This window comes from Prunus dulcis, chromosome 1 (assembly GCF_902201215.1).
Source record: "Prunus dulcis chromosome 1, ALMONDv2, whole genome shotgun sequence".
Taxonomy (NCBI): Eukaryota; Viridiplantae; Streptophyta; class Magnoliopsida; order Rosales; family Rosaceae; genus Prunus; species Prunus dulcis.
The window spans coordinates 31,135,749-31,157,080 of NC_047650.1; the positions used below are offsets into that span (position 1 = coordinate 31,135,749).

At 36.3% G+C, this 21,332-nt stretch overlaps 2 long non-coding RNA genes across 10 annotated transcripts in view; both read left to right on the forward strand.

The window, feature by feature from the left end:
• LOC117626928 overlaps window positions 1–14,558 on the forward strand; it is a 28,692-nt gene extending 14,134 nt beyond the window's left edge. The window contains exons 2-5 of one of the 9 annotated variants that reach the window (XR_004585673.1): window positions 9,864–12,173; window positions 12,285–12,332; window positions 12,596–12,673; window positions 12,778–13,092. This is a non-coding gene — a long non-coding RNA (uncharacterized LOC117626928). Of the gene's footprint in view, window positions 1–9,863; window positions 12,674–12,777; window positions 13,093–13,180; window positions 13,923–14,346 lie in introns of those variants that run through there. The other 8 variants (XR_004585669.1, XR_004585670.1, XR_004585671.1 and 5 more) reach the window with 8 other exon arrangements.
• Window positions 14,559–18,576: 4,018 nt separating this feature from the next.
• Window positions 18,577–19,724, forward strand: LOC117614000. Its single transcript, XR_004583823.1, has 2 exons — window positions 18,577–19,001; window positions 19,130–19,724. It is a non-coding gene; the product is annotated as an uncharacterized LOC117614000 (long non-coding RNA).
• The last annotated feature ends 1,608 nt before the right edge of the window (window positions 19,725–21,332 follow it).

Below are 21,332 nucleotides of genomic sequence, written 5' to 3' on the forward strand. Positions count from 1 at the left end.
TTAGGAACAGGATAACACATGTAGTCCTCTAATTAGAAAATAACTAGATATGAATGTTGAATTGTATCTATATTAGTGACAAGACCCACCCCAGATTTCCTCTAAAACCAGGGACGAATCCCGTCTTGTTATTGACATCACGCGGATGTCGGGCCCACTTACTAAAAACTGAGACTTTCAACCAAAATTTTGGCAGAGTCTCCCTTGTAAATTGAACAATCCCAAAAATTTCAACATGCACAACAAACACAATAAAATCCCAACCAACAGCATACATTCAACATTCAGCAGTATAAACTAAATGGTCTCTCGCCTCACAAGTAAAACATAACATGGGGAATAACAGAGCATCTAATCAATTTAGTTTACAAGAATAGCTAGTTGAGTAGAAAGAAATTACTCAAAACCTAAACTACTGATGTTCATGGTTCGGGGCCTCGAACTCAGCATACAACTCTCCCTTGAGCGACTACTGTCTGGGGGGTGCAAAACAGAAAACATGTGAGTGGACAAAACAAAGTTTGCATTCAAAACAACATAATAACCCCACCGTGTAAAAATAATGCTCAAGACATGCAGATTCATAACTTTTATTTAATGATCAAAAACATCATTCTCCGAAACCCTTTGAGATCAATCACTCTATCCATAAACTTTATCCCCAAAATTTATATTACTCTTACCCAACCATTACATATATTTTAACTGATTTATACTCACACATATATTTATAAATATACGTAATATTTATCACACTACTTAGGTAACGGGGAAACAATCCAACCGGGATATTGTTTGGCTAGCCCGCAGGATTTCCAGTTGCTATTCTGTGTCTAGAGATGAGCGGTCCAACCAGGAGACGAAACTCCATAGCTCACATGTCTAAAATTCCAACGCCACGTGTAGCTCCAATACTAAGTCCAACGCGCGCAAACTACATCATCACACGTCAGAAATTCCAACGCCACGTGTGATGATTTATAGCAATTCACAAGGTCTCACACGCTGAAAATTTCAACGCCACGTATGGGAAGCCTAGTAACTAGGGGATGGTACTTACATAGTGTAATCATATATCTTTCCATATTAACCCATCATACTCAATTCCCAAATCCCCCAAATTCAACCTTCAAATTTCAAATCAAATCCAATTCTCAATTTCATATTACTAATATTGAAACTTATAAATTTCCCAATCCTTATTCCAAATATATATATACCAATTCCATCCGTACTCTTTCAATCATTGAAAATAGTGCATATTAAAAATAAATGTCCACTCACAAGTAGTCCCAAGCTGCCTGACCCTGAGAGGATCCCGCTTGTTGGGTACGAGCGGTTAGAGCACCTAGTTCAAGATACAAACCCTTAATTAATATAAAATCACTTCGAAACGGAATTCACAAATTAAATACTAATTTTCCTAAATTCCCAGTGCGTGTACATAGGACGAGGTATTCTAAGGTCCAACTACGGGTTTAGGAAATATGTCTTGTAAGTTTGATCAGTAATGGACGGTAATCACAAACCATAAACTTCAAGTTATTGAATCGGAACATCCGGGGCTCCGAATCACGATCCGCGAATTCCCACACAATCCTAGGGGTGTCTAGATTAACATAAATTTGGACTCGATCCAACGGTCCGAACATATTGAACCCGGATAACGCACAATATGCGTAAATCCATTCGATAGTCAAACGACATCCGAATTGAAATCTGAGCACACCTATGCGCTCGTGACAACATGAGGATTACATCAAGACAAAATGTGGCTTCACCACCTTGCCCACGCGCCGGCAACGCGAAGATGTGCAGAGAAATTTTTAGCGACGGAAAAACTCCACATCGTAATTCACCCTTCCTATCCTAGCTACTACTTGTGGCGAGGATCATTTCATTCAACTACGGGGAGGTCCAATTTGGACGGAAACCTGCCAAAATTTCACTTTAAAATGCGGCCAAAACCTAGCTTAAAAATTGACTTCCAAAACGCGACAATCGTTCTAATCCTACCCCATCATCAGTTAGAGCATGAAAAATAGTCAAAAATCCATACCTTACTCAACTGAATTGGTGGCCAGAGGAGAGAGATCGACGCCATAAAGTTTCTGACAAAACCGGCATCATTTCAAGCTATTTCCGATTGAATCCGGTGGTTCCAATGGTGGAGACCGGTCAGGAAAGGAAGAGGGAGAGGTGGCAGTTCGATCGATACCGACCTCGTGGCAGGCGGTGAGCTGTGGCGGTGACGGTGGTCTGAGTTTCGAAGAGAGAGAGAGAGAGAGAGAGAGAGAGAGAAAAGAAATCTGATATTTTTAGAAACCAATTTCAAAATATTTACAAGTTTGTCACTGGACTAATTTTGGTCGCCATTTCTTCTTTACAACTCCGATTCAAGCCTACAGCATGTCTACGGACTCGTCTCAGTACGACCTACGTAACTATACCACTCGTTGTCCCAAAATTCTTATGGATAAGAAAATGGCCAAATTACCCCTACTCCAATGGTAAATTCATAATTTCACTTAAGTAATTTAAATGGATAATTAAATTTGGAGTTGGGGTGTTACAATTAGTTATTGAAATTTGATGTTTTATTATATGTTGAGTTTGAGGATGGTTTGATGGACTAGAAAATGAAAAAGGTATATGTAACAAGTTGTGAATTTTTGTTGTTGTAATTGGGCTAATAATGTTTAAAAAAATGGAAATGAAAAGATAATTGAACTTAGGCCCAAACCAATCGAACCAAACTGTCTTAAATTGGTTTGGTTTGGTTTGGCTTCCTCCGTGATCATTGTCAAAATCAAACCAAATTAAACCGTTGTATTGTAATTGGTTCGGCCGTAATTTTAAGATGATACTGATCTAATCCGAACTGTGTCCACCCCTAGCCAACAATACCGACATCCAACAACGAACCTACCAGTAACCACAAGCAAACTGATATCCAAGATTGACAAAAATCAACAACAAAATTGACGATAGAGGTAAAGAGAAGTATGAAGAACAAATTGATGAAATCGACTTGTGCATCTTTCATAAATATATTGATATAATACTTGATTAAATTAACTAAATGTAATTATGAAATAAAAGATTAACTAAACGTAATTATGAAATAAAATCAAGAAAAAGAAATTGAACTTGAACTTGAGCTAAACTATATCATCAAAAAAGTGCAACATGTCCAAATGTTAACTACCCAACTTATGGATCAATGTACACCAACGTTCAATCTCAATTCAAAATAATGAAGTTGATATGTTGTTGTTGTTGTTGGTGATTATGAAGAAATAACGAAGTAGTTATGATTGCAAAAATGGGTTGACTCAGTTGGTCATGACAGTGAGCCCTTCCTTTTGCACTCATGTTCGAATTTTCTCTTTATAAATTATAGAGTTAATCGTTTTATTAGTCCATGAACTTAAACCCGATTAGCATTTGAGTCCCTCAATTTTCAAAATCGTTTTCGTAGTCCTTTAACTTCACTTTTGTAAGGACAAATGGTCATGTTGTCAATTTTGTTAACTTTTTATGTTAAATGTAGGGGCAAAATTATATTTTTATATTAAAACAAAAAAATGAATGAAAAAGCATATCTTTAAAATAACACTAAAAAAATCAAATAAAATACCAACCCAAAAAAAAAAAAAATCAAGTTTTGAGGAGTAGAAATCGGGATAGATGAGGAGAGAGAAAGTTTAATTTTAATTTTTTTATTCATATTTTAATCAATTTAATGCAAAAATATCATTTGAAGGACTCAAATGCAAATCAAATCTAAATTCAGGAACTAATAAAATAATTAACCCTAAATTATTTTAGCGTAGACCGTCGTTTCTATTAAAGAAAAAAGTCACCGTTTGATGGGTACTCATGGCTATTGGGCTTGATGAAACTAAAGATCTTGGGCCAATCGTAGGGTATCGACCGGTGCAAAGAATATTAAAGAGTCTATTCCTTCTGTTCTTTTTAGCCCAGCCCAGTGTTACACTGCCACTTGCTTCGAGAATTTTTTATTTTATTTTATGTTATTTGTTTTAATTGTTTTCATCCAAAACTTTTATAGGAATCCTGCTCCCACAAGGTCACGTGGCAGTTTCCCCTTTTTATTTTATTTGTTCTAGTTTTTTCTATTCGATGTGGATAGGAATCCTGGTGCAACCCGAAATGCGAGTCTTCACCCAAAAAAACACGTGGCAGCTTTTATTTTTTTTATTTTTTTCCAACCAAGAGAAACCGCGTCACAGCCTATCCTTTACAACTTAGACATCCACCGTCCATTATTTCCATCACCGCTAATCTTGGCCGTTCATCTCGATCCCCTTCCCATATAAATACCCTTCAGACATTCTTACGGTTCACCTTACTTCGCAGGTCCCTGAACGCAGGGTGGTGGCGATCAGGTTTCGCTTTGTGTAGATTATCGGATTTGTTGTTTCTCTTCTTCTGTTTGGGTTTGATTCTATGCTTTCGATATCGATATCGATGGCTTAAGTTTTGTTATCGCTATGCTTTAGGTTTTGGTGATGGATTTTGCTAACCGATTAAAAGTTGGATCTAATGACCTTCGAAGGTTGTGACGATATAAAGAACCAGAGATTGTGTATATTTGCAGGCTTGTTTTATTGGTTCAGATGAGACCCAAACGACATCGTTGATCATGTGACGTAGGTGTTTGGATTTGGATCTTCTCGTTGTTTTCTATAGATATAGATTGTTGATTTGAGGCTGAAGCTCATCTTTATTGATATGCTTATGAGTTTTGATTGGGATGATGAATGCCAGGGCATCGTGTATTCGGTACCTGGTTATGCTTGCGTTTTGATTTGCACGAAAACCTCATCGATTTACCTTCTATGGGAGATCTTTCGTTTACCTCCTTTGATTTTATTCTGAAGTTTACAATATAATGATTTGGAAATTTCCCTCGTTTTTTATCAATCAAATAAGCGGAGCTTTGCTGTTATTTTTCAGGCCTCGTTTGCGGTGTTTGACACACGAGGGTTAGATGTTTGGTTAGCTGATGACTCGATAGGTTCTTATGGGATCTGATTGTGGATGGCTATGAGGTTGTATTTTTTTACTGTTTTGCGGATGCAATGGAATGTTGAATTTCAAAATTGTCTATCCGGATCTATTGGTTTGCAGGAGATATAATAATAGTATTGCGGATGGCTTTGAGCTTATTACTGCACATTTGTTGTCTTTGGATAGAGCGTAGTGCACTCCATTTGTAAAGGTTTTCATTGGTTTGTTGCATATGGATTATTGTTTTTGGTTACGTGCTTATTCTTTTACAGTTTGTCAAAATGCGCGTCTTTATATATCTTTCAAGTCCCTGAAATTTGTAAGTAATATCATGTTTATGTCCTCCGCCTTTTCCCTATGATCATGCCGAACTTTCTGCTCTTATATTGACATACTAAATCCAGAATTCGTGTTAACCTTCTTAGTTCGTAGCCTTTCATTTCGATGTGTTTCTTGTTTTTTGGGTATGTTCTAAACGGGTTTTTATGTCCTCAATTTTGGCTTTCTATTGATTTTCTCAGTTGGAATGAAAGGGTCTATTTTAATTTTTTTTCTTGTCTCAAAGATATAGTAATTGTTTTTTTTTTCAGAGATATAAAGTTATTCAATGTTCTGATTACAGACCCTGAGTATTTCTCACTTACCTCTTTATTGCCATGTATTTGATCAGTATATTTTGCCTTATGGTCTTCAAGCTATTAATAATTACAACCATAAGTGGGTTGGCGCTTACCTTTTATGTTATGTTTTTTTTAAAAAGTTTATTCAATGGTTTTCATTGCATATATTTGGGCTTCGAATTTGTATAGCAGTGTGGTTAGGTATTGTCTTGATGATTCACTAATTTTGTGATTAAAGTGCTTATGGAGACTAAGTTGGATGGAGCCAAAAGTTTATGACACTGTTATGGGGAGCTATTCTGGTTTGGTTGACATGTTAAAATCTTTTTCTTTTAATATTTTAATTTTTTTTATACAACTCTCTCTCTCTCTCTCTCTCTCTCTCTCTCTCTCTCTCTTTTTCACCCCAAAATTAATATTAGTTGCTATGTATTTCTCAGGTTTCTTAGGTTGGTTTCGAATTGGCATACTACCTAAGGGGGGTTTTAATGTTGTTGCCTTTCGTTTCCCATTTAAATTTTTTATTAAATTTGGTACTGATATTTTAGTAATATCTTATGGAGATGCAACCTAATTTTTGTCTTAGGGACAAAGTTTCACCAGGGGAAAACAGTTTGAGAGCTTGTGGCCGCTGGTTTTGTTTGTTCCCCTTCATTGGTTTCTTACTTTTGTTACTCGTTCAATATCGTGAATTCTGTGGTCTGTCTTTCTGTCCACATTATGTAGTGATTATCAGGATTTTGAGCAGTTCCTGGGGTTACCTTGTTTGGTGATTTTTTTTTTTGTGTGTGCAGGAATTTGGTTTTTAACGCCACAGTTAATAAAGGAAGTTGAAATAGGTTATTGGGAGAACATGTTAAATCCTTTGTCTCTTAAGTTTTTTTAACTTTTATATACATCTCTCTCCCTCTGTTGGATTGAATTGACTTACTAGCTAAGAGGGGGTTTATTGTTGTTGCCTTTTGTTTCCCATTTCAAAAATTTATTACATTTGGTGCTGTTATTTTGGCAATATCTTATGTAGATGCACCCTAATTCTTGTCTTAGGGACAAAGTTTCACCTGGGGGCATGGGTTTGAGATATCAAGGCAGCTGGTGTTTCTTTGCCTTCCTCGGATTCTTATTTTCGTTACTTGTTCAATATCTTGAATTCTGTGGTCTGTCTTTCCATTGATGTCTTGCTTTAGTCCACATTATGTAGTGATTATCAGGATTTTGAGCAGTTACTGCAGTTGCCTTGTTTGGTGATTTTTTTTTTCTCTTATTTCTTTTTAAAATTTTATATAAGTCTCTCTCTCTCACTCTCTCTCTCTCTCTCTCAATATTTCTGTATTTCACCCCCTAAATTGGTCAAGTATTATGTATTTTACAGGTTTCTTCTGTTGGGTTTGAATTGACTTACTACCTAAAAGGGGGTTTAATGATGTTGCTTTTTGTTTCCCATTTCAATTTTTCTATACATTTGGTGCTGTTATTATAGCAAATATCTCATGTAGTTGCACCATAATTCTTAGGGACAAAGTTTCACCTAGGTGCACCAGTATGAGAGCTCAAGGCTGCTGGTTTTGTTTGTTCACCTTCCTTGGTTTCTTATTTTTGTTACTTGTTCACTTTTGTGAATTTTGTGGTCTTTTCTGTACTTCCACATTACGTAGTGATTATCAAGATGTTGAGCAGTTCCTGCAGTTGCCTTGTTTGGTGAATTTTTTTGCAGGAATTTGGTTTTAGAAGTTTACGCTCCAGTTAAACGAAAATGGTAATAGGTTATTGGGAGAATATGTTGGCGTTTTGGTTTTTGATGAAATTGTTTCATTCTTTACTCGTTCAATGCCCTAAATTATGGGGCGAACATGTTAAATATTTTATCGTTTACCCCTATGTCACCCCTAACTTAATATTAGGTATGATGTATTTTTCATGGTTCTTCTGTTGTGTTTGAATTGACCTACTACCTAAGAGGGGGTTTAATGCTATTCCCTTTTGTTTTTCATTTAAAAAATTTATTACATATGGTCCTGTTATTTTAGCAATATCTTATGTTGATGCACCCTAATTCTTGTCTTAGGGACAAAGTTTCACCTGGGGGCACCGGTTTGAGAGCTCAAAGCCACTGGTTTTGTTTGTTCACCTTGTTTCTTACTTTTGTTATTTGTTCAATATCGTTTCTGTGGTGTTGTTTTTCCGTTGGTGTCTTGTGCAGACTTGCTTTAGTCAGCATTATGGAAGTCTATCAGGATTTTGAGTAGTTCCTGCATTTACCTTGTTTTGTGAATTTTGCATGAATTTGATTTTGAAGGTTTACGCTGCAGTCAAATGAAGGAAGAAATGGGTTATTTGGGGAATGTGTCGTTGTTTTGTTTTTGGTGAAATTGTTTTATTCTCTGCTCATTTGATGTCCTAAATTATTGGGAGAACATGTTAAATATTTTTCTTTTATTGTTTTATTGTTTTATTTTTTTAATATCAAGTATATATCTCTCCCTCTATCCCTTAATTAATATTTGGTATTATGTATTTTCAGGTTTCTTCTGGTGGGTTTGATTTGAAATGCTACCTAAGAGGAGGTTTAATGTTGTTGCCTTTTGTTTTACATTTCAAAATTTTATGACACTTGGTGCTTGTTATTTTAGCAATATCTTATGTAGATGCACCGTAATTCTTGTCCTAGGGACAAAGTTTCAACTTGGTGCACGGGTTTGAGTGGAGTTCAAGGCCGCTAGTTTTTATTCACCCTGCTTGGTTTCTTATTTTTCCATAGCTTTCTACTCTTTTGATATGGTTATATGCTTGCTCCTTTACTCTTTGTCAAAGCGACTTTTTAAACTTCTATTGATACCCAGAAAATCATAAATCCGTGTGTCTCTCTCCTTTTCCTTATATTCATGATAAGCATTTTGCTCTTCTATTGACAAATACTAAATTTTGATTTAGTTCTATAGTCTGCCTTCTGGTTATGCATCTTGTTTTCTTGGTATGTTCTAATCGGATTTTATGTCTTCAATCTTGGCATATGGGGGAATATGTTCAAAATCACCATCAATCTTATTAATCTTTTTTTCTTGGTTCGAAGATATAATATTATGATGTTTTGATTACAGATGCTGAATATGTCTTACTTCCTTCTGTGCTGCCATGTATTTGTTTGATATATGTTGCTTTATGGTCTTTAAATTATTAGATAATTACCGCCAAACAGTGCTTTAGCTTTTATGTTTCGTCTTTTCTTCCGTTGGTTTATTTCTAAGGTTGTCATTCCTTATATTTGGTCTCCCAAATTGTATAGCAGTCTGGTTTGACATTCTCTTTATGATGATTCCCTATTTTCGTGATTATGGAGAGGCATTTAAAGTTTATGACACTGTTGTGGGGAGCAGATTCTGGTTTGATTTCTTAACAAGAACATGTCAACTTCCTATTTTTAAATTCTCTCTCTCTCTCACTCAGGTATCTTCAGTGGGGTTCTAATTGGCATACTATTTAAGAGGGGGTTTAATTCTTCTTTCCTTTTGTTTCCCATCTTTTAAGGATTTATAAGATTTGGTGCGTTATTTAGCAATATCTGAAGTAGATGCATCCTAATTCTTGTCTGAGGGACAAAAGTTTTCCTTGGGGCATGGCAATGAATGGAGCTCATGGCTGCTGGTTTTGTTTATTCACCCTTCTTGCTTTCTTGTTTCTTTTACATGTTCAATATCGGTGAATATTGTGGTTGTGTTTCCTTTGATGTCTTATGCAGATGAATCTGTTGCTTTAGTCTGGAGTATCAGGATTTTGAGTAGCTTCTGCAGTTGCCTTATTGACCCTGTTTGCTTTCTTATTTCTGTTACGCGTTCAATATCGTGAATTCCGTGGTTGCCTTTCCTTTCGTGTCTTATGCAGATGCATCTCTTGCTTTAGTCTGGAGTATCAGGATTTTGAGTAGCTTCTTCAATTGTTCTGTTTGGTGAAATTTTGCAGGAATTTGGTTTTGAAGGTTTACGTTGCAGTTACTTCTTGGCTTATAATTTAATTTCTTATTTCTTTGATGTCTGGAACCATTTGTTTATGCAGATTGCAAATCTTGTCTTTCTATGGAAATCTTGCCTAACTATAAGAGGGGTCTTTTATCCGATCTTTTTTATTCGTACCGTCTGTATAATGTGGGGCACATTGTCTGAGCTATATTTCTGCCTGCAGGCGTATCCTAACTCATGTCTATATATGGAGGTCTCACTTTCTCGAACGAGTTTTAAGAAGGGGTTTGAGTAGTTTTTGGCTTATGATTTTGTTTCTTATTTCTTGGTGTTTATGAGGTATGGAACCATTATTTGAGCACTCTTTTATGCAGATGCATCCTAATGCTTGTCGGTTGCTGGAGTCTCACACTGTTGAAAGAAAAAAAGGGTTTTCTGAGTTATTATCTGATTTTATATTCTTGGTGCCCGTATGACATCCTAAGACAGGTTTTGCGCAATGTCTTTATATGCAGACCATTACAATTGTCTTCTTGTGGGGTCTGATTCCTTGAAGTAGAACGAGCAGCCTTTAAGAAAGGGTTTGAGTGGTTCTCTGCTTATGATTTAACTTCTTACACGAGCCATTATTTGAGTAATGTTATCTTTTAGAGTTTGATGCATCTTGTGTATTGGTGAAGATTTTATAAGATCTGGTACATTGTTCGAGCAATATTCTATGCAAATGCAATTTAACTCGCCTGTGTATGGAGTTTTACTTTGTTTAAGGAGAGCAGGGAGGCTACCAACAGTGAATTTCTTCGCCCAGTTATTTGATTTCCTGGTCTTAAGAAACCCCCGCCCTATATGCAGACACATACTAACTCTTGTCTTGTACATGCAGTCCAACATTGTTGACAGAGAAGAGCTTCTTCCAAGGGGGGGTTTCTTATCTTATTATCTATTTTCTATTTCTGGAGATTGTATGAGATCTTGGGCCATGATTTGCACCATTACTTTCCATTCTATGGGGTCCAACTTTGTTGAAGGAAATCGCTTTTAAGAGGGAGTTGAGTAGTGTGGCCTTATGATTTAATTTCTTCTTGGGTTTATGAGATTCGACACTTTCATTGGGCGTTCTTTTGTGCAGATGCATCGTAGTTCTGCTCTGTTTCTGGATCTTTTTTCCTCACATGTTGGGCTTTGTTGATTTTTGTGTTGTGCTTTAATGTCTCAGTTTTAAAGGAGTTATGAGATGCATCCTTGTTCTTGTGTGCGAAAGAGAGTAACTTAATTCATGACTGGACTCCTTTCTTAAGGAGGTTACGCTGCGTCTGATCTTTGTTGTGGCTCTCTTTTTCGAGGAGGGTTTCAGGAGTTCAATTTCAAGTTAATGTTAATGGCGAAACCTCAGGAGCAGGTGTCATGCCGAGTTTTGTTTTCCGTTATGTATTTTATTCAGTATCCTGAACCTTTGAACCTTTGAACCTTTGGGCTATTATTCAGTCATTGTCTCATGCAGATGCTCGTTGTTCCAAGTCTTATTAGAGTTGAGTTGATGAGGATGATCTTTTGAGTGACAATCAGAACTTGTGGCACGGTGCCTGGTTTTTCATATTTGCCTTCTTGTTTTCTTGATACTTACATTTCTTTTCAAATGGTTATATGTTATGGTTTTGTCAGTGTTTTTTGCGGTAGTTCATGGATTTTCCTGTGCGGAAGTTTTGTAGCTCAGAGTCTTGGATCTGCATTGATTCCTTGAGAAACACACTCCACATTTGGTTTCTTATTCATTTGTCTTCTTTCATGGGGTTTATCCTTCCTGGCTTGATAGTTCAACATATTCTTATGGTGATGGGTTCATTCTTTTCTTTCAACTTAATTATATTCTCTCAAACTTTACTTTTATTTCTGTTTTTTAAAAGATAACTTATTACAGATTTTGAATTTCGTGTAGGGGCCTCAAGATCCTTAATCTTTTATGACTCTGCGCCTCTCCCATTCATTTCTATATTGTGCTGGTCTTTAATTAATTCACACATTTTAAGGTTTGGCAGATGCTCGTCTATATTGGTATTGCTGTTTTTGTCTGTTTAAATGTCTGTTTTGTCTGGTTGAAGGTGGATTCAATGCAGTATGTGCAGCTTTGTGCAATACTTTGTCCATTCAGGGTTGGATATTCTTTGGTGCTTCATTTTTTTTTTTTTTCCTTCTATTCTTTGCCCTTTTCAGAAGGGTACTTGTTAAGATATTTGGTCGTTCATTTGATATTTTATTGATGAGTGGATATAATCTGGCACCACCATTTGATCTGATGCAATGTGTTTGCAGTTGCATCCAAACTTGTCTTTTACTGGAGTTGCACTTTGTCAGAGCCTAGAACATCTCTTTTAAGAGGTGGTTTTATGTTTCTTTGCTTGCGATTTAGTTCTCTGTAGACCATAAATGTGGCATTTTTGAGCAAATGTATTATGCAAATTCATTTCGCATCAAGTAAATGGAATGGGTATTCAAGCAAACCAACGGAATCATGGATTTGGGCATGTGCGACAGTCAAGAGGAATGGGAGTTGCCTTTGTAGAGTGTACGTCTTTCCTTTTGGTCTCGTCTTCATTGGAATGTGGATTGCTTTTAGTAGTGTCCTGTGCTTCTTGGCTTACCTTTCTTCTTGGATATTTGGTCTGTATATTGTCAGCTTGCTCTTGAGGCCTGGGAGAATGGGGATGCTCTTAAGAGGTGTCTGGTACTTCCTGGCTTATGGTTTATTTTTGTTAGATTTTATCAGATATGATTCGAGCAAAGAGTTTTGTGCAGCAACTTTTGTCTCTTAATGGAGTCCTAGGGTTTATAGGAGGAGGGCAGGCTGCTGATTGTTGTGGTCTGCTAAAGGGTTTGGATTTTGTCTTAGACATAGTGACCTGTTGGCATCTTTGGGTGCAAGTGCTGGTTTGCTTTTGCTGGTTCTTTTGTTGTGGCATATTACTCTTTTTTTTTTTTTTCTGGCAGGCTAAAGTTGCTTAAGTTCGTGATGGGTCAGTATGTTGGATATTTGAAACTTCTGGGCAGAGTAGTCCATTGTAGAAGGTTGGGTTTTTTTCCTTGAAGTGTGCTGATCCGTTTAGGTTACACATGGGGTTGTTTGACAAGTAAATGATCTGGCATAATTATATGGGTCGTGTTTTATGCAGAAGCAGTCTCATTCTTTGAGGGCTCCGTCTCAGATTCAAGTTTATGCACAGAGCTGATAGAACTGTTTTTTCAAACTGCTGATGGAAATAGATGTGGTATGAAGTGTGGTGTTTCTCCCTTACCTGTCTTCTTAGTTCTGTCAGCTGATAGTCATACTTTTTTCTATGTTCCTTTAAATAGCTTTTGTGTTCATTTGGGTGGCTTGATAGGATCTGTCATTCTTTTCTTCATTTGGTGGTGCTTATGCGTAGTCCAACTTATTGAACATTGCAATCTGACACTGTTTCTATGATCAATTTGACACTTTTAAAGCATTTGAGTATTAATTAAGTAGTTATTTGTTGGTATCAAATTACACATTTTGAACTTTTGGTGTGTTTTTCATATTTATGCCCTTATTAGTTGCTGGGTGTGTCTCTTTTATTGGTTCAATAATGCTGTGGTCAAGCGTCATTCGACTATTCCCAGCTGCTTGCCGATACAGGTCCTTTTTTAAGAACTAATGTGAGTGTGAGTCTTGCTTTTATGTATGCATAACTTATTTTGGATCCTGCGAAAACCTTCAATATAACAATGAACAAATATGCTTTGGCTGGATTTTAAGCTCGTGAAGTGTGGAAGGGATGATAGGGATGAGGTCCTCTGAGAGATTGCATTAAATGTAATACTTATCTCTAATTTATGACTAAGTAATGAACTTACAAAGATAACATGTTATGTATTGAAAGAATGTAGTCCTGGTTTATCATTTTGGAATGAGCCCTTTACGTAGATTGCTGATTATGCTAGAGAATTTTTTTCTTGCTTTCGTTAAAGGAGATTTCTAAACTATGCGACATTTCTTTTGAAGTAATTTTTCTCTTTGGATATTTGAAGTATATTTGTTAGACATTTTGTTATGTTGTTTATCAATTGTATAATGTCAACTTCTTGGTAGCTTTTTCTCTTTTAGATTTGTTTGGCTTTTAGTATGATGGTTATGTTATGTGCATTGCTTTGGTTTTATTAGCTGTCTGTTGTGTGTATTTGTGTTTAGTTAGTTAGGTAATATTGTCGACATTTAATAATTGAACGTGGTTCCAATCAACACAGCCCATTGATGATTTGAGTAGCTACTCCAAAATCAAAAATTGTCATTCATCAATTCATGATCCCACCATTCTCATGTGTATGCGCATACATCAATTATAAGCATTTCTTTGCTTTTGGGTACCCAAGCCACTGCAGGGGGCTTTTATTATGTGAGAATGTGGATTATAGCCTCCAATGGAGCGTTATGTTATAGTAGGGCGTGGATAATCTCCATTTAGGGAGTTGGAACATTTAGAACCATATATCTGTCATGTTGCAGGCATGCTACAGATTAATATATATACATGTTAATTAATTTCTGGGACTTTAACCCATACAATTTGCAACGCATTAGGCGTGCACAATATCAATATTGACATGTCAAGGGATTGTCCATTTGGGACTTCAATCCACATCATTTGCTACGCAACAGGCGTGCATCATATTGATCACTGCTATACCCATATTCTGTTCTTATGGGACTTTAATTTGTGCAGTGTATTATCAATGTATCCACCTGAGATATGTGCGGATATTGAGCTGTACGTAAAATAGATAAGACACAGCTTTTAACGAGGTTCGGCTATGCCTACGTCCTCGGAGAGCAGCAGTGGTAACCTTTCACTATAAAATGATATGGCTACAACTTTAGTGTTTACAACATATGTGGTTCACTGAATTTTCTCTCTAGGAAAATCTCTCTGCTTTCTCCTCTCTTTTCTTTCTTTTTTTTCTTTCTTCTCCTTCTCTCTTTCCATTTCTCTTTTTATTTATAGGCTGAGAAATCACTATTCATCACTATTCACCCGTGACAGACAAACTCTATCAAAGCCGCCAAATGAACAGTATTCATCACTATTCATCACTATTCACCCGTGACAGACAAACTCTATCAAAGCCGCCAAATGAACAGTAATGAATAGTAGTGGGCTCAACACTAATACTTTTACAACACTCCCCCTTGGAGACCACATGTCTGCTCCAACAAGGCGACACTGGACCGGCATCAAACATGTTCTACGATACCTTCGTGGGACAACAGACATAGGGTTATTCTATTCTAGTGAATCGACCAATGCCCAGAGTATTATTGGTTATGCTGATGCAGAGTATCTCTCTGATCCACATCAAGGACGATCACAGACTGGATATGTATTTACATGTGGAGGAACTGCGATCTCATGGCGGTCAACAAAACAAACATTAGTGGCCACATCTTCCAATCACTCAGAAATACTTGCCCTCCATGAAGCCAGTCGTGAATGCGTTTGGTTAAGATCGGTAATTCATCACATCCGAAGCACATGTGCTCTACCCTCAACAACAGACACTCCAACAATTCTGAATGAGGACAATGCAACTTGTATTGTTCAGATCACAGGAGGATATATCAAAGGTGACAGGACCAAACACATATCACCAAAGTTTTTCTATACACATGAGCTCCAGAAGAGTCAAGAAATCAAAGTCAGACAAATCCGCTCAAGTGATAACCTGGCAGATCTCTTCACTAAATCATTGCCGAAATATACTTTCCAAAAGTTAGTGCATGGCATCGGATTACGACAACTCTGCAAGCAATCAAGTTGGAGCATGCAAAATCAGGGGGAGCATTCAAGAGTCCTCTAACATAGGACATATGCACGTTGTACTCTTTTTCCTTCGCATAGATTTTCCCACTGGGTTTTTTTTTTTCAAGCAAGGTTTGAATGAAGCAACCAATCTAGGGACATGTGGTCTCCAAGGGGGAGTGTTGTAAAAGTATTGGTGTGGAGCCTACTACTATTCATTACTGTTCATTTGGCAGCTTTGATAGAGTTTGTTTGTCACGGGTGAATAGTGATGAATAGTGATGAATACTGTTCATTTGGCGGCTTTGATAGAGTTTGTAACGGGTGAATAGTGATGAATAGTGATTTCTCAGCCTATAAATAAGAAGAGAAACGGAAAGAGAGAAGGAGAAGAAAGAAAAAAAGAAAGAAAAGAGAGAAGAGAAAGCAGAGAGAAATTTTCCTAGAGAGAATTCAGTGAGCCACATATATTGTAAACACTAAAGTTGTAGCCATATCATTTTATAGTGAAAGGTTACCGCTGCTGCTCTCCGAGGACGTAGGCATAGCCGAACCTCGTTAAAAGCTGTGTTTTATCTATTTTACGTACAGCTCAATATCCGCACATATCTCAGGTTGAGTGACCACAAATCTTTTGGACACCTAGTCCAAGAGATCAGATGTTGTGGTCACCCGCTGTTGGATATTAATCCAATGGTTCAAAAAAGTTTCTTAAAAGGAGTGTAAGAGTGAGTGAACCATTGAATTTGCATCCAACGGTAAGTGACCACAAATCTCTTAGACCCCTGTAGTCAAAGAGATCGGGACTGTGTTTTTCAATAAGTAAAAGTAAAAGAAGAAAGGCACAATTCATTTTTGACGTGTAGTAAAATACTTGACCATCAAATTTTGATGTGGAACAATTCATTTCCCATTTACTTATAATTATCAATACCGCTCTCTTACGGGAAAGCTGACTTTACCTTCTTTCTTTTCAGAGTTACATGGGAGGCCTAAGCTAAAACAAAAATTACATTTTTTTTTCTTTTATTCCCTTTAGTAAGTGGCTTGTGCATCTTATTTTTGGGTTGAAGCATATGCTCTATAAAATAGAACACCCTAAAAGAGTACAAAGATATCAAGAAAACTATCATATGCTCTATAAAATAGAACACCCTAAAAGAGTACAAAGATATCAAGAAAACTATCTGAAACCCAAATGTGAGGCATGGTCAATACCATAATCTTAAAAAAGATTAGTGACTTGAACCAAATATAGAGAATGAAAATAAAGAAAAAAAGAAGAGAAATCTTGGACACTTCTTCAACCACCAAAACAGCAGTGCCAACGATTGAAATCAGCATCATGTGCCTCAACAAATGTGGATATAAAACAGAAGAAAAACAAAATAAAAATGCACGAAAAAAGAGAAAAACAAAATACAATTGGGTTAAGCCAATAACAAGGCCTAATACACTAGAAACAAATGAAAGAAAATTAAGAATGAAAAAACTACTTCATGTGCCGAAGAAATAACATGTCAGTGGAAATCCAACAATAGGGGTGGGCATCAATCTGGCCTAATCAATTAAACAGGCCGGTTCAATCCGTAATTACCGATTTGGTTTAGTTTGGTTTGGTTTTAATCAAGAAAAAATTAAACGGTATAAAAATCGAACCGAATTGTATATTATTTGGTTTAGTTTGGTTTGGTTTTACAAACTGGCATAAATCGAACCGGGGCGTCTAATAGTTATTGAAATTTGGTTATGAGCTTTTATACGTGTAATCCTCTAATTAGAAAATAACTAGATATGGATGTTGAATTGTGGCTATATTAGTTATTGAAATTTGACTTTTATGGTATATTGAGTTTTAGGATGGTTTGATACACTAGAAAATGAAAAAAGTTTGTAGCAAGTTGTGAATTTTTTTGTTCTAATTGGGCTAAAAATGTTGAAAAAAAGAAAAAGAAAAGAGAATTGAACTTAGGCCCAAACTGGCTGAACCAAACCGTCTTAAATTGGTTTGGTTTGGTTTGGTTCGGCTTCCTCCGTGATTATTGTTAAAATCAAACCAAATCAAACTGTTATATTGTAATTGATTCGGATGTAGTTTTGAGGTGAAATCGATCCAATCCAGACCATACCCACCCCTAGTCACCAATACCAACTTCCAACAACGAATTTGTCAATAACCACAAGCAAACTCATATCCAAGATTGACAACAACCGACAACAAAATCGACAATAGAGAAAAAGAGAAGTAGGGAGAAATTTTTTTGATGAAATCGACTTGTGCACCTTTCATAAAACAGATGGATGAAATACTTGATTAGATTAACTTAACGTAATTATGATATAAAATCAAGAAGAAGAAACTGAATTTGAACTAAACTACATGATCAAAAAAGTGCAACATGTCCAAATGTTAACTACCCAACTTCTAGATCAATGTTACACCAACGTTCAAATCTCAATTCAAAATAACGAAGTCGATTATTTTTTTGTAATCGTGAAGAAATAATGAAGTTGTTGTGTTTGAAAATGTGTGTTGATCCAGTTAGTCAAGACAATGAGCCCTCTACCTTGCACTCATGTTCGAATTTTCTATATATAAATTATATTAGTTTAGACCATCGTTTCTCTATTTTTTAAAATAAAAAAGTCACGTTGGATGGGCTTCCTTCTTTGTGTCCGGATGCACTCATGACTATTGGGCTAGATGAAACTGGAGAACTTGTGCCAATCGCAGGGTGTCGACCAGCGCAAAAAATATTAAACGGCCTAGTCCTTCTGCTCCTTTTAGCCCAGCCCAGTGTTACACTGACACCTGCTTCGAGAATTTTTTATTTTCTTTTATTTATCCAAACTTTTATAGGAATCCTGGTCCCACAATGTCTAGACACGTGGCAGTTTCTTTTTTTATTTATTTTATTTGTTCTAATTTTTTCTATCCGGACGTGTATAGGAATCCTGGTGCAACACGGATTGCGAGTCTTCAACCGAAAAAACACGTGGCAGCTTTTATTTTTAAATATTTTTCCATCCAAAAGGAATCCGGGTCCAACAAGGCGCGTCCTCACCTCACCACCACAAATATAGAAGAAAAAAAGAAAGAAGGGAAAGTAGCGTTGGTTTCAAGTCATCACAACCGACTAAACCGCGTCGACAGCCTATCCGTTACACTTACACATCCACCGTCCATTATTTCCATCACCACTTAATCTTGGCCGTTCATCTCGATCCCCTTCCCCTATAAATACCCTTCAGCCGTTCTCACGATTCACCTTACTTTGCTGGTCCCTGAACGCAAGGGAGGTGACGATCAGGTTTCGGTTTTTGTAGATTATCGGATTTGTTGTTTCGCTTCTTCTGTTTGGGTTTGATTCTATGCTTTCGATATCGATGGATTAAGTTTTGTTATCGCTATGCATTAGGGTTTGGTGATGGATTTTGCTAACCGATTAAAAGTTGGATCTAATGACCTTTGAAGGTTGTGACGATATAAAGAACCAGAGATTGTGTATATTTGCAGGCTTGTTTTATTGGTTCAGATGAGACCCAAACGACATCGTGGATCATGGTGAAGTAGGTGTTTGGTATGAAACTGCTATGAATTCGATTGGGATCTTCTCGTTGTTTTGTATAGATATAATTTGTTGATTTGAGGCTGAAGCTCATCTTTATTGATATGCTTATGAGTTTTAATTGGGATGATGAATGCCAGGGCATCGTGGATTCAGTACCTAGTTCGGCTTGCGTTTTGATTTGGACGAAAACCTCATCGATTTACCTTCTATGGGAGTCCTTTCGCTTACCTCCTTTGATTTTGTTCTGAAGTTTAGAATATAATGATTTGGAAATTTCCCTCGTTTTTTATCAATCAAATAAGCGGAGCTTTGTTGTTATTTTTCAGGCCTCGTTTGCGGTGTTTGACACACGAGGGTTAGATGTTATCATGTTATGGTTAGCTGATAACTCCATAGGTTCTTATGGGATCTGATTGTATGGCTATGAGGTTGGATTTTATACTGATTTGCGGATGCAATGGAATGTTGAATGTCAAAATTTTCCTTCTGGATCTATTGATTTGCAAGAGATAGTAATCGTGTTGCAGATTTGAGCTTATGTCTGCACCTTTTCAGTCTTTGGATAGAGTCCATTTGTAAAGGTTTTCATTGGTTTGCTGCATATGGATTATTGTTTTTGGTTACATGCTTATTCTTTTACAGTTTGTCAAAATGCGCGTCTTTATATATCTTTCAAGTCCCTGAAATTTGTAAGTAATACCATGTTTATGTCCTCCTTTTCCCTATGATCATGCCGAACTTTCTGCTCTTATATTGACATACTAAATCCAGAATTCGTGTTAACCGTCTTAGTTCGTAGCCTTTCATTTCGATGTGTTTCTTGTTTTTGGGGTATGTTCGAAACGGGTTTTTATGTCCTCAATTTTGGCTTTCTATTGATTTTCTCTGTTGGAATGAAAGGGTCTATTTTAATTTCTTCTTGTCTGAAATATATAGTAATTGTTTTTTCAAAGATATAAAATTATTCAATGTATTTGATCAATAAATTTTGCTTTATGGTCTTTAAGCTATTAATAATTACAACCAAAAGTGGTTTGGCGCTTACCTTTTAGCGTTATGTTTTTTAAAAGTTTGTTCATTTCTATGGTTGTCATTGCATATAGTTGGACTTCGCATTTGTATAGCAGTGTGGTTAGGTTTTGTCTTGATGATTCACTACTTTTGTGATTAAAGTGCTTATGGAGACTAAGTTGGATGGAGCCAAAAGTTTATGACACTTATGGGGAGCTGTTCTGGTTTGGTTAACATGTTAAATCTTTTTCTTTTAATATTTTAATTTTTTTTTATACAAGTTCCTCTCTCTCTCTCTCTCTCTCTCTCACTCACCCCAAAATTAATATTAGGTACTATGTATTTTTCAGGTTTCTTCCGTTGGTTTCAAATTGGCATACTACCTAAGAGGGGGTTTAATGCTGTTGCCTTTCGTTTCCCAGTTAAATTTTTTTATTAAATTTGGTGTTTATATTTTAGCAATATCTTATGTAGATGCAACCTAATTTTTGTCTTAGGGACAAAGTTTCACCACGGGGTAACGGTTTGAGAGCTCAAAGCCGCTTGTTTTGTTTGTTCCCCTTCGTTGGTTTCTTATTTTTGTTACTTGTTCAATATCGTGAATTATGTGATCTGTCTTTACGTTGGTGTCTTGCTTTAGTCCACATTATGGAGTGATTATCAGTATTTGAGCAGTTCCTGGGGTTACCTTGTTTGCTGATTTTTTTGCAGGAAGTTGGTTTTAACGCCACAGTTAATGAAGGAATTGGAATTAGGTTATTGGGAGAACATGTTAAATCCTTTGTCTCTCAAGTTTTTTAAACTTTTATATACGTCTTTCTCTCTTTTATGTCAATTTCACTCCTTATGAAATTAATATTATGTATTATGTATTTTTCAGGTTTCTTATGTTGGGTTTGAATTGACTTTCTAGCTAAGAGGGGGCTTAATTTTGCCTTTTTTTTCCCATTCCAGAAATTTATTACATGTGGTGCTGTTTTTTTAGCAGTATCTTATGTAGATGCACCTTAATTCTTGTCTTAGGAACAAAGTGGGGGCACGGGTTTGAGAGATCAAGGCCACTGGTTTTTTTTTGTGTTCACCTTCCTTGGATTCGTATTTTCGTTACTTGTTCAATATCTTGAATTGAATTATTGGTCTTGGTTTTGTCATTTTTCAATTTCAACTAAAATTTTGAATTTGTGGTCCTGTCATTTTTCTGTTGATGTCTTACATTTTTGCTGTTACATTTTCTCTATATATTGATTATCAGGATTTTGAGCAGTTACTGCAGTGCCTTGTTTGGTGTTTGTTTTTTGCAGAAATTTTGGTGGTATTATTTTTCAGGTT